Source organism: Dendropsophus ebraccatus, unplaced genomic scaffold (genome assembly GCF_027789765.1).
Source record: "Dendropsophus ebraccatus isolate aDenEbr1 unplaced genomic scaffold, aDenEbr1.pat pat_scaffold_1190_ctg1, whole genome shotgun sequence".
Classification (NCBI taxonomy): domain Eukaryota; kingdom Metazoa; phylum Chordata; class Amphibia; order Anura; family Hylidae; genus Dendropsophus; species Dendropsophus ebraccatus.
The window spans coordinates 34,514-51,960 of NW_027208607.1; the positions used below are offsets into that span (position 1 = coordinate 34,514).

A 17,447-nucleotide genomic window follows, 5' to 3' on the forward strand; every position below is an offset into this window, starting at 1 on the left:
GACCAGGTATTGGTCCATCAAGTTCAGAGATATGGCAATGCAGGCTGGTGCTCAGCGAGGCGCTGTAGTGCAAGTTCAAAAATATGGCAATGCAGGCCGTTGCACAACAAGTTGTTTAGTGCAAATGCAGAGATATGACAATGTAGGCTGCCGCACAACAGGGTTGTAAGTTCGGAGGCCAGGGCAATGCGGGTTGTTGCCACAGCAAGGCGTCTCAGCGCAAGTTCAGAGATATGGCAAGCAGCTGTTGCACACAACAAGGTGTTCTATTAGTGCGAGTTCAGAGGTATGGCAATGCAGGCTGTTGCATAGCAGAGACTTTTTAGTGTAAGTTCAGAGATATGGCAATAAAATTTGTTGCACAGCGAGACGTCTCAGCACCAGTTCAGGGATGTGGCAGTGTAGGCTGGTGTACAGCAAGGTGGTGTAGTGCACTGAGTGTGAAAAGCTGGCAGACTATTATGGCCAGTGGCTCTCTCCCCCTACAGAAGATCGGGTCAGCAGGGTTTATAGGCAGCCTCTGTCCTCCCCAGAGCGGCAGCTGGAGAGGGGAATCCCCTGCACCCCCAGTACCTGCAGAGCAGACGTCCGCCTCTGTGATGCCTCCCGGTAGGTCCGTGCAGTATACTACTTGCGTCCCGGCGTGGAGTCTGGCTACCGGAGTGACTTAGGCCGCGCCATCTTGTCGGGCCGGCTCCCTAACTTCCGAGTGCTCGTGTCCAAGATGGCGGACCCCTCCGGAGGCTTCCCGGCCTGTCCTCATTCGTCCACGCCACGGCCTGCTGTTCTCACGGTCTCGCCCCGTCCCAGGTCAGTGATCTCACCGGAGAGGGTAGTGCGGGGGCTAACGTGCCGGTCTTCCGGAACTCACCGCGGCCAGTGATGGCGTCGTGGTACCGCCGGAGGGCCGCGCGTGTTCTGACGGCTACCTCCGAGCTCGGTACCGTCGATATAGGTGCCGAAAGGTTGCCCCTGCGGCTCAGGGTATGGTCCCGGTGCTTGTGCCTGTGAGGATTGTCGTTGAAGGGGGAGATGCTGCCGGATTGCGGGGTGATGCTGCGGAGCTCCCTCTTCACAGGTCCTCACATGGTGGCGCCGGAACCGGAAGTCTACGTCTCCTTTTAGTACATCAATCTTCTCTCTTTCTGCTTTCAAAAAGAGGTCTCAGTATAGGACCTGACAACTCAGCCCATCGTTGGCCACAACAGACTATAGACAGAGGACAGGCCATAAAGGAAAGATTGAGATTTCTCCTCTTCAGATCCTTTCCTGGCTTTGGCTACAATAATCTGTGAGATATCTGTCCGATAAACCTGCCTGTGTAAGCACACCATTACCTACCTGGAAATCTATACCTGTGTAGGTCTCAGTGACTGTTAAATAATATCCGATGGCCTAGAGCTGTTATGCTACCTCAACATAGCTAAATATGCACCAAAATGAAAGAGTTGAGTGTTGTAGCAAATCTTCATTTATCCATTATTAACATTAAAATCATGAAAAAAGAAGTTTGATAAGCATAGTACACATGGCTTTTTATTTCTTTTTTCTAAATTTTTGTGTTTTTCTCTCGCTGGCATTTTTTGCGGCTCTGTGGGAGTTTTTGCAAAGCATGGGGGGGCGGCAGATGCTTAACTTACCCTACGGTCTTCTCACAGTCTTCTTCCCATGAGCAGCTGAGCAGGGACACTGCTTCAGCTGCTGATTTGGCTAAGCTGACGCGTGAGCATCGTCAGGTCGGCCAATCAGCAGCTGCAGAAGTGTCCTGGCTGAAGCCACTGATTTTGTGGCTCCATTTTTGAAGAGGCAGAGCCTGGCACACTTGTATCACAGTGTTCCAGACTCTGCTGCATATATAAGAAATTGGGGTGAGGATTATTAGAGGCCCCCCTTCTCCCCAACACTTCACCCATCCCAGTAAGGAAAGAGGGCAATTAACACCCTTCCTTGCTTGGGTGGGTACATTGTGACATTATTGTGGCCCCCATAGGGTTAAGTGAGGATGGTACTCTGTGGGGGGCCACATTGTTTAGTCTGGCACACACAGGTTTAATTGTGGATGCCATGCATCCATACTTAACTCCTTGTGTGGCAGACTGTAAGCAACATCTGCTAAGATGCTGCCTAATGTAGGGTGCAGAACAGCTGTCACAATGATGGGTGTTCTGTTCCTGGCCTTTGTTTTGTGTGTTTTTCTCTTTGTTTTCCAGATATCTGTATCCTGTGGATTACGTTGGATTTTGCTGGACTATGTTGATGACTAGCATTGTTTGTATTTAAATAAAATGGTCAACAAAGGGGGTGGGGGGTTGTTGTTTTTTTTTTATAAAATATTTTTCTCTAGTGTGTTGTGTTTTTTTTATTTTTATTGACTTTCTGACTTAGTAGTGGAAGCTGTCTTAATAGACAGCATCTGTTACTAAATCGGGGCCTAGTGTTGGCTGGAATAAAATAAGCTCACAATACCCCCCCCCCCCCCCCCCCCCCCCCAGTACCCACCGCACCAGGCGCTTCTGGACTGAAAGGTAGCAGACTGGTATTAGGCTGGGGAGGGCAAAAAAAATGGCCCTTCCCACGCTGGTACTACTAGGCTGCTGCTGTTTGGTTTTTTTTTTTTTTCAACCTGGTGGCTGATTATGGAAATAGGAACTCTATATGTTTCTTCTCATCTATATTTTTTTTATGGAAAAAGTACAGGGTTTCCCCTATTTCCATAACTTGCTAGGTTTTGAAACTAAACAGCAGCAGCCTAGTAGTAACGGGGTGGGAAAGGCCAATTTTTTGGCTGTCCCCAGCCTAATACCAGCCTGCTCCTGTCCAGTCCAGGAGTGCCAAATTTGATGTTTCAGGACTATTGGTACTCGTCTCTTCCCAATACCCCTGGTGTGGTGGGTACTGGGGGTAATAATGGGAAACTTAGTGTTAGCCATTTTATACTGGCTAACACTAGGCCCTGACTTTGTAGTGGAAGCTGATAGTAATGGATACCATCTAAGTCCTAAAGTCAATAAAAATAAAACACAACACAGTGAAAAAATAGTATTTTATTTTGAAAAAAGATCATTCCCACACCCCATGTTGACTATTTCATTTAAATAAAAACACTGGTCCAATGAATCTGATGTAATCCACAGGATACCGATATCTGAAAAAGAAAAGTAAAAAAAAAACACAAAACAAAGGCTAGGAGCAGAACACCCATCATTGTGACAGGTGTTCTGTACCTTACAGTAGGCAGGATCTTAGCAGATGCTGCTAACAGTTTGCCAAATGAGGGGTTATGTGTAGATGCATGGCATTCACACTTTAGCCTTTATGTGCCAGACTGACCAATGTGGCCCCCAGGGGGTTAAGTGAGTATGCATGGCATCCTCACTTAGCCTCATGGGGGCCACATTGATGATGTCATAAGGAAGGAGATTAATTAGGGGAGAAGAGGGGCCCCTATTGGTACTCTTCCGACATCTTTTATGCTCTGCAGAACCTGGCACAATGAGAAACAAGTGTGCTGGGCTCTGTCTCTTCAAAAATGCAGCCCCAGAATCAGTGGCTGCAGCCAGGATACTGCTGCAGCCTCTGGCCGAGCTGACGCATGAACATCGTTAGCTCAGCCAATCAGTGGCGGAAGCAGTGTCCCTGCTCAGCCACTGATCTGAAGAAGATAGGGAGAAAACCTAATCCTAAAACATCCCCTTCCCTTGAGAACGGCGGATTATATAGTTCATTTAACCCCCAGTGGACCAGATTTTGACTTTCTGCATCCTCTGTGTGCCGTGTCTGCCACCCGCTCCAGCATGAAACGTTTGGGGAAAAACACTGACCCCAAAAACGCCCAAAGTTTCAAACAGATTTTCACTGAGAAAGTCAACGGCGGTTTTTATTTTGTCCATAAAAATGCCAGACAGGAGTGAGAACACCCTCAGTAAGTCATTCAGGACGTTTTAGTAAATAGTTTTTCCTGTCCATAAAAACAGGGGGGAAAAAATTACAAAACACGTACTTACCTGCTGCACAGCCAGAAAAGTGATTAAGGTGATGCCCCCATTGGCTGCCTGCCCTGTCAAACACAGTGGCAGATTTAATTGTGTGTGCTCCTGATTAGAAGCACTTACAGTGAAAATGCCCCGGGCTGACACTGCCCCGGGCTGGCTGGCAGTGCATCTGGAATCCCAGCCAGTTTCTGAATGCGCATCCGGAGCTGTTAGTAATTCCAGATGCTTCCATAGGGTTCTATGTGGGCATTAATACCAGAAGTCCAGACAAAAATAGGACAGGGTGTATAATTTTCTGACCTATTTTCCAGCACAGACAGCCTTCAGGAAAAATCCTGAGGCATGCCATTAAATCGACTCTGTAACCACAATCTGACCCCCCCCCCCCCCCCCACCAAACCGCTTCTACCTTTGGATAGCTGCGTTTAATTTAAGATCTGTCCTGGGGTCTGTTCGGCAGGTGATGCAATTATTGTCCTAAAATACAACTTTTAAACAGGCAGCCCTGTGCCCTTTGGCCGTGGCTTAGTTTGTTTATGCATTAGGCTAGCACAACCTCTCCGTCCCTCCTCCCCACCCTCTTCACCATTATTCCTATTCCTCTGCAGTGAAAACTACACAGGTGCCTTAACGATCCAGCCCATGTGCTGTCCTCTCACAGCTGATGAATAGGAGGCAATCTGCCTGGGGCATTCCTAATGAGGAGGAGGGAAAGACAGGTTGTGCCAGCCTAATGCATACACAATGTAAGCTACGGCCAAAGGGCGCAGGCAGTTTAAAAGTTGTTTTCTATGACATTAACTGTATCATCTGCAGAACGGACCCCAGGACAGATCTTGGATTAAAAGCAGCTATCTGAAGGTACAAGCGATTTGGGGGGGGGTCAGATTGTGGGTACAGAGTCACTAAATGTATGAAAACTGGAGGCAAAACCTGGTCAGGATTGGTCTTAAAGTCTGTCTAGTGAAAGAATTTAAATTTTATACCTGTTAACCCAACTTATACTAAGTTCACATCTGCATTGTGGGTTCCAGTTAGAATGGAAACCACACTGCAATATTTAATTCTGTGCCAATGGACAACACCAACACCCAGTGGATTCCATCTGGTCCTGATGAGCTGTTTGTGCAATGTGCATATGAGAGACTGTTAGACAAATGCTCTGAAAATATTCTTGTAAACATTAGTGAAATATTAGAATATCCTTTTTATGCAATAATAGTTTATTTACTTTATTTACACAGTGAGGCAGATGAAGGCTGCAAGAAGCACTTGGGCAGGGTATTATCAATTTGGGAAGAAAGAGCTGTTTATGAGAATGACATCTTGGATCATCTGAAGACTGCATTGTGTAAGTAGACATTATTTTTTAAAGGTAAAATGACCATGTATAAGCATTTACCCATTCTGCAAGTTTCCTGTTGCAATGAGCATTGCTTACATACCATTTAGCAGTGCTCTTTGATCCAGCATGTTAGTAAAAATGTTCTTTATTTCATTTTCTATTTACTCTCTATGGCCGCCTACACTCTCCGGGCACCGCTGTGTCTTCAGGCCACCCCGTGCCCCCTCCAGATTGATTGACAACTGGCTAATTGACAGATTGCGGTGAGAACGTAAACTGTGTCACAAACTCACCTCTGTTATACTGTCAGCCCTAAATAAAGATAATCTTTTTATAAATTGCCGCCTGAAGGTTTGTACAAAATGCAATGCTTATGTGATGGGCAGTGAGAAATTGGCAGCAGATATATGCATATCCGTTGTGTACTCCTCCCTTTAATATGTAGTTAGAGAGTGTATCGCCTAAATCGGTTTTTACTGGTTAGAGCCAGACACTGGAACTTTGCTTTTTTACTAAACTGTTTCTGTTTTCTAATGCTCTATGTCAAGCCTCATGTACATTGACTCTGAGCATCTCTAGACCCTATCCTCTGTATAGGACACATTTTTGAGCATGCTGTATGAGCTCATTCCACAGGAGGTGGGGGGGGGGGGGGCTAAGTTGGGAAAAGCAGCTATTGTGTGGACCGCTCTCATCTATATACTGGTGTCACTTGTCTTGTCTCCTGAAGAAGGGCACTACTGTAAAATGTGTAAAATGATCTATATAGAACAGGAAGTTTCAGTTTAGTTTTAAAGGGATACTCTTGAGAAATCCTTTTTCCCACCCTCTCTCTCTAAACCAACTGATATCAGAAAGTTTTAGTAAATTACTTCTATTTAAAGGGGAAACTGTCAGCACCAGGGCCCTACCACTGCTGCTGTAGTTGGCAGCCTTCTTGTGAGCATGTTGCCTTTTTGGTAATTTGTCTGTGGAATAGATTATGCATAAGCTCAGGTCTCCTACTGTAATGAAGAGTCAAAAAGGAGTTGTGGCTCAGTGTTTGTGCTGCACTCTGGCACCCTATCCACTGCTTCTTTGTCCCTTTTCTTCATGAAAAACCAATGCTGCCCAGCCTCCTGCTCTCTCAGCTGTCCGTATTTGCCAACAGAGGACAGATCTGCAATGAGATAGTTGAACATCCTAGCCTGTGTTGAAGCTGTGGTCTAGGGGTAAATCATCTGTCTAGATACCACCAACAGGTCTTTCTTTTGTTCAGATTCCCAAATGGAAATTAAGTATAGGTATTTTGTTTTTGTTTTTCTCATTATTGTATTATTGTTGTAAAACTGTGTTCCCAAACAGTATTTTTGCTGAGTACTTTGTTCAGTATCTTGTTCAGTATTTTGCAAGCAAAACCAGGAGTGTGTTGAAGACTCAGGGTATGTTCATACAATGTTGAAATTTGGTGCATAGCTGCCATTTGTGTTTAAAAGGGCATAGCGCTTGTATTTTTTTCACCTACTATCCCACATGAGCCCTTATTTTTTGTGCCACTAATTGTACTTTGCAATGACAGGCTGAATTTTTGCGTAAAATATGTTGTTAAATCAGAAAAAAATTATATATGTATATATTTTTTTATTATTTGAGGGGGGGTGTGGGGTGTTTACGCAGTTTGCCCTATGGTAAAACAGTCATGTTATATATGTTCCTCAGGTTTATGATTACAATGACAGACAACTTGCATAACTTTTATTTTATTTGACAGCTTTTATAAAATGTAAATCTTTTTAAAAAAGCTAAATGTTCCTAAAAATTGCTTTATTCCCATTCTTATAGCGCTTTTATCCTTTGGTCTATAGGGCTGTATGAGATGTCATTTTTTTGCGCCATAATCTGTACTTTCTATCAGTACCTTGTTTGCATATATGTGACTTTTTGATCACTTTCTATTACAATTTTTCTGAATTTGATCAGAAAAACGCACAATTTTGCACTTGGGATTTTTTTGCGCTTACGCGGTTTACCATGCAAGGTCAGGAATGTGATAATTTAATAGTTCGGTTGATTTCGCACGCGGTAATACAAAATGTGGTTTTTTATTTATAAAATGGGAAAAGGGGGTGATTCAAACTTTTATTAGGGGAGGGGATTTTTTTTTTTTTATTAATAAAACATTTTATTTTTAACTTATACATTAATTTGAAGTCAACAAGTGTGACTCCTAATATAACTACACTGATCCCTCATAGGGATCAGTGTAGTATACATTATACAGCACTGATCGATGTATCTTAGTATCTTGCTTAGTATCTGGTATTTGACCAAATTTAAAGCGTAACTGTCATTTCAGGGTCATTTTTCTGAAAACATTAAATATCAACAGTACAAGCGACTTTAAGAAACTTTGTAATAGGTTTTATGTACCAAGAGCTTCCTTCTGTACTGAAAAAGCAATCTCCCAGCCTCCCCCCTCACATCAAATGAAGCAGGATTTCTGTGTCCATTATGTGGCTATGGAGAGGGGAGGGGCTGTTAGGAGAGACTGAGCACGGAGGATTTCTGCAAAGCACAACACCCTGCAATCTTCTCTCAGTAAGTTCATAGATAAGCACTGACCTTTCTGACCCCAGAATCCTGCGGTTTAGCTGCCAGAGAGTCTACAAACAGCTGACCTTCATGTCACCTCTTCCTGCTCCCTCATCTCCCTCAGCCCCTCCCCCCTTCATAGGCTTCCAATGGAGAGAGCAGAGCCCGTCTTCACTGGCTTCTCTGTAATGAAGACGTGTTTGCCTGATAATGCACAGATAAGAAGTCAGGGGGGGAGGCTGGGAGATTGCTTCTTGAGTACAGAAGGAGGCTTTTTTGGCTAATGAAACCTATTACAGAGTTTCTTAAAATCGCTTATACTACTGATTTCTGCAATAAAAAAAATATGACAGTTACACTTTAATAAATGACCTTTGCATAATTTTGGTCTTATATTCTCTATACGCAGCACTTACATTGTCTTATTAGCACCCATCTGTCTTGACATTACAAGTGAGCGTAAATAGCCAAAATATCTTTGTTCTACTCTATATGGTATACAAAACTATGGCTTGAATGTAATAATACATTTTTTTACTTTGGCTTTAAAGATGGTGAGAACAAAACAAAAAAGCGACCATATGAAGATGTGAAGATTGACAAAGATGAGGACGATGAGGATGATGAATTATCCAAGATAACACCAGAGGAACCTCCACAGGTAATACAGGCCCAAATCGGGCAGTGCATGGATGAATACAAACACCAATTAGCCTGCAGTGCCTTTACAAGGCACAATGAATCTTGCGGCTGAGGACGATTGCTAGATTCTTTATGCGGCCATTAACATACATTGATCGCCAATCAAAGGTCCAAATTAGTGCTTCTAAAAACGCTTGTTGCTTGAAAAAGAGCCTTAAGTTTATTGTGGATTTCAGTATGTGAATTCAGGTTATCACTTAAAAATTAATACTGGGGCTTGAGTGTCTTGCTCATTTGTCTGTAGAGCAGTGAATCTGTGAGGTACCACTAGACATTTCTGGCTGCACTGATCGCTAGTTTACCAATAGAACAGATTTTTTTTTGCCTGTTTTATGTTATACTGAGTTAGAGACAAGTTAAAGAGAAATTGAGATACAGTTCTAATTGTGCCATGGACTTCAAGTAATAGTGTATACACAAGGCTACTGAGAAATGAGATTACATAGAGATTAGCACTACTGATGAGTTTGCCCGGCCTGATTTTCTAATGTCTCTATGGTGTGGAGGTAAGTATATTGCGTTTAGTACTCAGAGTCATGGATTCAGCACTGTTGTTGTGGAGAGTTACTAGTAATATACTAAGAATTATAATCATGTTGGCAGTAATTGTAGCATAGGGAGAGGGATCATGTATTTTCGTCTTTGCCATAGATCTATTGCACGGCTAGTTTCAAGTAGGGGCTATGGTGCAGAGGTAAGTCACTTGCTAATAACACTGGAGACCTAGGTTCCAATCCCCTTATTGGAGGCTAGGGATTCATTAGAAACTGCCTTATTTACTTCAGTAATAAAATCAGTGGTGAATAATTTTTAATAACCCCTTCAGGAAAAAACTTCTAAAGCCCATTGCGCCCATGCCACACAGTGTCTGGGCCGCGGGTTGTGCTTTAAGTAAGGTAAAACTTTAAGTGAAGCATAGTGTTAAACTTAGACACTCTATAAAGTTACTAAGAGGGCAATTTTATGCCTAGTACTTTACCTGTTTGTTTGTTTTTTTGCTCATACTCTTTAGACAACAGATCTTATCCATGCACTGCAAGAACTTGAAAATGCAGCTTCTGGGGATGCAGCTGTGCATCAGAGGATAGGCTCCTTACCAGTGGAAGTACAAGATGTGTCACTGTTAGATAAAATTACGGGTAGGTTATGCTACATAAGTTAAAAAATAAAATAAATATATAATAAGCAGATGGCACATTGTATTTGGGTTGCTTAAATGAAAAGGTTGTTGCTTTTATTATTAGATAAAGCTTCTGGTGATCAACTATCCAAAATGGTGGACGATGCCTGCATGCTACTTGCAGACTACAATGGCCGATTAGCAGCAGAGATAGATGACCGTAAACAACTTACAAGAATGCTTTCAGATTTCCTGCGAACTCAGAAGGAGGTACTTGATGAAAAGGAACAGCAACTGGAAGTGCGTAACATTTTAAAGTCTCCCTCCTTTATATATTTTCTAATGTTTAATTGGAATACATTTAAAGCGAATGTACCATCAGGTACATTAGCTTTAAATGTTGCATATGAATAGAATTGCGCCAGTGCCGCTGTCCTTTTTTAGAACCACGGACCGGTTCCCACGCATGGCGCCAGTCTATTACCTAGCATCGGCATGGGCTGAAGCACTGGAGGTGGGCTAGACCAACTCTAATTGTAGAAACCCCCCTCCCCTCCATGACTCGTCTCCATTAGAATCAATCCAGTGCTTCAGCCTGGACCGGTGCTCGAAATAGACCAGCGCCATGTGCGGGAACGAGGTCGCAGTTCAAAAACAAGGACCGCAGCACCAGCACTGTTCAATTCATATGCAATACTTAAAGTGACACTGTCACCTCCTTTTTGCATTCTGACATCTCTACACAGATGTAAAGGGTAAATTTAGCTTTTTTCATACCTTATTTTATATCATACGTCATGGTGCTTGTTCAAGTAAAAAGTCATCTTTTATTAACTGCAGATTGTGTTAAGTGGGCGGGGCTACGCTGCATTAGTGCCACTTAACCACGCCCACAATTGCGCCGTTGGCCCCACCCCCTCGTCGGCCATTGGAACAGGCTGGCTGAAAGGTCTAGACCCCACCCCCTTTACGTCGGCCAACCAATGGGAGTCAAGGGGACGGGGCCAATGGTGCAATTGTGGGCGGGGCTAAGTGGCGCTAATGCCGCAAGGCCACAACCACTTAATGCAATCTGCAGTTGATAAAAGGACACTTTTTACTTGAACAAACACCATGACGTATAATATGAAATAAGGTATGAAAACCGCTAAATTTACCCTTTACACCTGTGTAGAGATGTCAGAATGCAAAAAGGAGGTGACAGTGTCACTTTAAAGCAAATGTATCTGATGATACATTTGCTTTTATTTCCCTTTAAAGGAAAAGACTGTTTAAAAAAATAAGATGCTAACATAACAAAGGAAGTTATACCCACCTACTTTTCTTTATACCCACCTACTTTTACTTTTTTTTCTTTATATTGTTTTTATCTTTGTGATTATTGTTTGGTCCTCCTTGGTGCTTTTGTTTTCTTCCCTACAAGATGTGCTTCTATCACTACCCTGATGAAGCGCTGGAGCCCCTGCAGTGAGTTTGGGCACATCATTGTTGCAGAGGAATAAAATGCAGTGGGGATGGGGGTTTAGTGAAGCATTTTTTTTTTTTTTTTTATCCTAGCAGGCTTTAAAGTACTTTATAAATAACTCGGCCAACCTGTTTTTAAGGTTAAAGCTGAAAGTCGGCTATTTTAACTTTAGTCCTTAAAAATGTGAGGTGAGTATACGTAATTTTATTTTCAATACCTTTTATATGAAAAAGACACTCTACTTTTAGCTTTGAAATGTTTTTATAGCTATTGGTGCTTTTTTAATGTTATACAATAGCAGAGGTTCATTTTAAAGGGGTTTTCTCAGCTCGACCTTTAAGATCACCCCTGCCGCGTCCCACTCTCACATCCCAGTTTAGCGAGCAGGGGGAGGGAGGGGTTGGTGGTACCGTGGGCACTGGCGTAGTAAGGACGGGACACGGCGGTGCTGAGCTGAATGAGCTTGGCACTGATGTGTCCCCATCTGACATTACACGTGCCTCCAGGGACAATCCAAGCTCTGTGAGACATTTGAATGTCCGAGGGAGACATAGAACATGTACAAATATAGTCCTAAGCACCTGGGTCCAATCTTTTACTGGCCACCACTGTCATAGCTCAGAGAACTGGTCACGATCCTATGCAAACACTGACAACATTACTGGAGGCATATGGCGGCGGGGCGGAGAGGGAGCAGAGCTGCACACCTCCCGGCAGGCGTATGGCATTGGGGCGGATGGGGAGCAGAGCGGACGGGCCGCGGAAGCAGGAGGCATGTCGCGGGGCGGACAGGGAGCGGAGCGGCACACCTCCTGGCAGGCGTGCAGGGGAGACGAGCGGAACGGGGAGCAGAGAGACGGCGGAGGCAGATGGGAAGCAGAGCGGACAGGCCGGGGGAACAGAGAGGTGATACGGTAAGCGAATTCAATGTTGCATGGGGAAATAATAGTTCATTCCATCATTTCCCTGAAAGGGAACTGATGGAATGGCGCGATCATTTCATCATTTCCCGGGATTTGATCAAATCCCTGATTCTATCATTTCACTACTATATATATATATATATATATATAATATATATATATATATATATGCAAAAAAGGGGTCCGTGGAGCCTCAGTTACGAGTCTCAAAACACGGGAATAGCCAGATATGCCTCTCTCCATAGAAGGAAGCCCATTGCCAAGGGGTGCCTCCTAGTGGGGAGAGCACCAAACCACCCTGATACGTAGTCCTTCAGGTCCTCACTCTGTTGCGAGCTTTGGGACCTAAATAGGGAAACACCAGGGTGGCCCCTGTAAGTCAAAGTCTAACTCTGTGGCGAGTATAACGACATAAGACACGGGTTACCAAGGCTAGGCATCCATCCACAGACTGCAGTTTCGGGGTATTTGCCCCCTCGTCAGTGTGGAGCAGGATTCTGGCTACTGGGGCAATGATAAATACACCAACAAAACACAACAATCACTGAACTCAGGGAGAGCAGTGAAAAATTCCAATGGAGTACTCATTTGCGAGTCTCCATTGACTGTCCCATACAAAATTTAAATATGCAAAACAGGGGTCCGTGGAGCCTCAGTTACGAGTCTCAAAAAACACTGGAATAGCCAGATATCCCTCTCTCCAGAGAAGGAAGCCCATTGCCAAGGGGTGCTCCACACTGACGAGGGGCAAATACCCCGAACTGCAGTCTGTGGATGGATGCCTAGCCTTGGTAACCCTTGTCTTATGTTGTTATACTCGCCACAGAGTTAGACTTTGACTTACAGGGGCCACCCTGGTGTTTCCCTATTTAGGTCCCAAAGCTCGCAACAGAGTGAGGACCTGAGGGACTGCGTATCAGGGTGGTTTGGTGCTCTCCCCACTAGGAGGCCACCCCTTGGCAATGGGCTTCCTTCTCTGGAGAGAGGGATATCTGGCTATTCCCGTGTTTGAGACTCGTAACTGAGGCTCCACGGACCCCTTTTTGCATATTTGAATTTTGTATGGGACAATCAATGGAGACTCGCAAATGAGTACTCCATTGGAATTTTTCACTGTTCTCCCTGAGTTCAGTGATTGTTGTGTTTTGTTGGTCTATATATCTATATATATATATATATATATATATATATATATATATATATATATATATATAATATTATATATCTATATATATCTCTATCAATAATAAATAAATATTTGGTGGGGAAAAGAACATTTTTTTTTCCATTGTATTGTAAAAATGGGCTGTGATTTACCCAAAAATCAGAACCCAAATGCAAGAACAGCCAGGTACTTGACAAATAATGTAGACGTGCAAATAATGGCTGAGGAATTATTTGTTAGGATGAATCTGTTTTAAATCAAACTAACTTTATTAAAGCACAAAAGAAACAAGAATAGAAACTGTATTAAGGTTACAAAGACTTAATTAAAGTTAATGCTTGGAAAGCCTAAAGTACATGCTAATTTTTTTTATTTTTTTTTAAGTAATTTATAAATCTGCTTAACTTTCTGAAACCAGCTGGTTTGAAAACTATTTTTTTCCCTCAAGAGTACCCTTTTTAAATTTTGATCATACATTAATATAGCAAACTTTCCTCCTCCTGATATGCCCGCTCTTTCTCTCCCTTTGTTGACAGCTCATTGTGTAGACTGACCAAACCTGTGCTCTGAAGCAGTGGGTTTTTCTGGTGTATATACAGTATAGCTACAATTAAAAAGTAGAGATAGAGTGTATATATGTGTGTGTGTGTGTATATATATATAATATATATATATAGTGTGTGTGTGTATGTGTATATATATATATATATACAGCAGACAGACATCTACTTTTAGAGCAGAGAGGTGGTCAGTAGCCTAGACAACAAGCTGTCAAGGAGGCGAGCTTGCTTGCAAGTATGCAAATATTTACCTAGACAAGCCCTGCAACTTTTAGTTATAATGGCAATACCCCTTTAAATTAGACATGCAGCTTTTACAAGCGCAGGTTTTCAAGGAAAATCCATTCGGATTCATTGCTACCATTGTTAGGCATGGTTCACAGTGTTTTTCTTGTCTGTTTAACATACATGTGAAAAAGAAAAACATGCAACAGTTACAATAACTTACTGGAGAATCCATTTCCTATTCTAATCGTGTAGGAAGAGGGAGATTGGGATCCCGCTGTATAGAGCCCTAGTGAGACCACATCTGCTGTGTCCAGTTTTGGAGACATCACCTTCATAAAGATACTGATAAAGTAAAACAAGTGCAAAGATGGGCTATGAAAATAGTGGACAGTCTGATTTATAAAACCAGGAAAGACTTAAGAGGTTGTGTCTCAACAGAAATTAGCCTTGTTTGCATTATGTTAAATGAAACTTATTTCAAACGTACAAGCATTTCTTTAATTGCATCATTTGAAAGATATCCTCCATGGGTCTGCATTATTTAATAATCTGTTGCCATTGGTAATGGCCCACCAGGCTTCTACTAGGTTGGGTCACTTATGCTCAATTCAATTGCAGTCACATAATCTGTCCCTGTAAGTACTGGTGGTTGGTTTTCACTTCACATGCAAGCAGTGGGGATTGTGGGATAGTTTCTGTACTGTTGCATGGCAATAGACAGGTCACAGTTCAGAGAGGAAACCAGGGAGTAAATAGATTCATGGGGAAGGGAAATGGTACGGTGAAGTCAGTTACTAAAAAAGGATGGTGTTATGAAGGAATGATGGGGGAGATTTATCAAACTGGTGTAAAGTAGAATTGTCTTAGTTGCCCCTATCAACCAATCACATTCCATCTTTCACTTCTCAAAGAATCTGTGAGGAAAGAAAAGTGGAATCTGAATTGTTTTATAACCTGTTGCCCACCAGCCTTCCACATTTTTGGGTCACTCATGCGCCGTTCAATCATCACATGATCTGTCCCATTAGTACTGCCAGATGGTTTTCACTTCACATGCTAGCAAAGAGGATTGTGGGAAAGTGTCTAACTCTGTTGTTGCCATGCAAAAGCACACAGTTCAGACAGGAGACCAGGGATTGATACATGGAGAAGAAAAATGGTACAGTGATGTAAGCTATTTGACTAAAAACAGCACGTGTTTTCCTGTACATACACATATATACACACACACACACATGTGAGGTACACTTCTGATTTATACCTTTTTTGATTTTTTTTAAGCCACCCCTTTAATTTTAATAAATTTTCAGAAAATTAAATGCATTGCTTTAGTTTTATTATGCAATAAAATGTGAAAATGTCTATTGAGGTGAATACTATTTCTGGGTACTTGAGAAATATTTATGAAGCATAGTAAAAAAAATTAAGATTTTGAATATACAAACATAGATTTAAAAACATATATGCTAGCCACACCTTTTAGCAGCCTTATCCAATGGTTACGAATCATGTTTGGTATTACGGCAGATTTTACTATGAAGAACTGTGGATGAGCTGAATTCACCTGAGGATATCCATAACAGTCTGTGGTAGAAATCTGGGCTTCACATTTCTGCTGCATTTTATCTACAAAATGCAAATCTGTGTACCATGTGACCATATCTTTAGGTACTGTTGATCACAAACTGTTGGGTTTCAATTTTTTTTAAGCTCTTACACATACAGTATTTCTGTAATACTTCATTTTCCTAAACGTCAGAATTCTGTGGCATTTTGTCATCAAATATAGGTAATATTAAATGTAACTTAAATTATTAAATGTGACTTTTTTTAAATATATTTTAACTTCTGTTTCAGGTAAAGAATATGGTCATATGAAAAAAAAATCTGCCTTCATTTCAACATTGTTAAATTTCAATGAAATATAAAAATAGTTGTATCCATTTGGCAGTTGGAACATTTAAAAACAACAACAGTGGGCAGTAATCTTAAAGGGGTTAGCCATCATGTTGATTTAAAATTAATCAGGATCCTTTATTAGTAAGTGTATGCATTGTACTTACTACCCAGCTGCATCATGTGTGCCCCATAGTTCTGATATAAGAAGGCTCAGAATTTTGCTGTGTCATCCTGCTATATGCACTGGGAATAGCCATTCGATCCATAATATAACCAAGCATAAAGAAGCATATACTGATCCTGTATATGCTTATGGGGGCCACCCAGGGATGAGCATGGGGCACACAAGATGCAATCGGCAGTAAGTACAGTGTATATTGTACAGTACCCTGATTAAAGTTCCTGTCGGGAAGCTGATATCCCCAGATCAACATGCAGATGCAGCTGTCATCGGAGAATTAGGTCGCAGTGGAAACGTTTCATGCTGACAGCTTGGGTGCATGAACCCTGTTCATTATATAGTGCATGGAACTTGTATGGTTCCATGCACTATATCCACAGCAAAAACGGTCTTCCAGTGGCAGCTGCGTTTGCAAGCCAACTGGGAGATACAAGATTTGTGAAGGGTACTCATTAATTTGGCCATCCCCTTTAAATGTGGCTTATGTCTTACAGAACTATTTCTGTTGCTACTTTTAAGGATTTTACAGTACTACAATAAAATGGCTGCTTTAATCCGGAAAGATGCCATACGGAGCCATTGTGTGCACTGTCAGGGTTGTGCAGCCGCTATTCAATGAATAGTGGCCACACAAAACTGACATGTCAGTTTTCGTTGCGGACGCTAGGAATCCTGGCCAGAGCGTATACTGTGTATACACTCCGGCCATGATTCCATAGACTGCAGCACAATGTAAATTTTTCTATTAATCACGGCTGTTGTGCAAAGCGGCAACATGGCCGTAATTTAATATAAAATTTTCGTTTAGTAGGTAGTAAGCGTTAGGTTGGAGAAGAGATTAATCAGTGGCCGTCGCTTCAGGTAAGTTGCTTTATTACTTTTAACATTGTCCATCAGATGGCACAAATATTGATCTTGGCAAAGCTTCTGATTAGCAAATTTAATTTTTTTATGAACCCTTTCAAAGCTGAGTGTATGTTCATTTTTGTATTTTCATTTTTTTTCAGTCTATTTCTGGGCCCGTCCCAGTGCTTCATGCCAGGCCGGTGCCCAGGAATGGGCCAGCACTGTGCATGGGAACCAGGCCACAGTTAAAAAAGGACTGCGGCACCGGCATCCCCATTCCGCCGCCAGTCTTTTGATGGTACATTTGCTTTAACCAAACTTGATTTTTACTTCTAAATATGTCATATAGTTCTGAGTTGGGGAAAACCCTTTAGGGTGCGTTCACACATACAGAACCTGCAGAAGATTTGATGACCCAAATTAGATTCAAAGCAAATCTGCAACTTCAAA

The 17,447-nt window shown here is 42.2% G+C and overlaps 1 pseudogene; it reads left to right on the forward strand.

Annotated features, from left to right (window-relative positions):
- LOC138774975 (regulation of nuclear pre-mRNA domain-containing protein 1A-like) overlaps positions 1-15,965 on the forward strand; it is a 40,860-nt pseudogene extending 24,895 nt beyond the window's left edge.
- Positions 15,966-17,447: the final 1,482 nt, after the last annotated feature.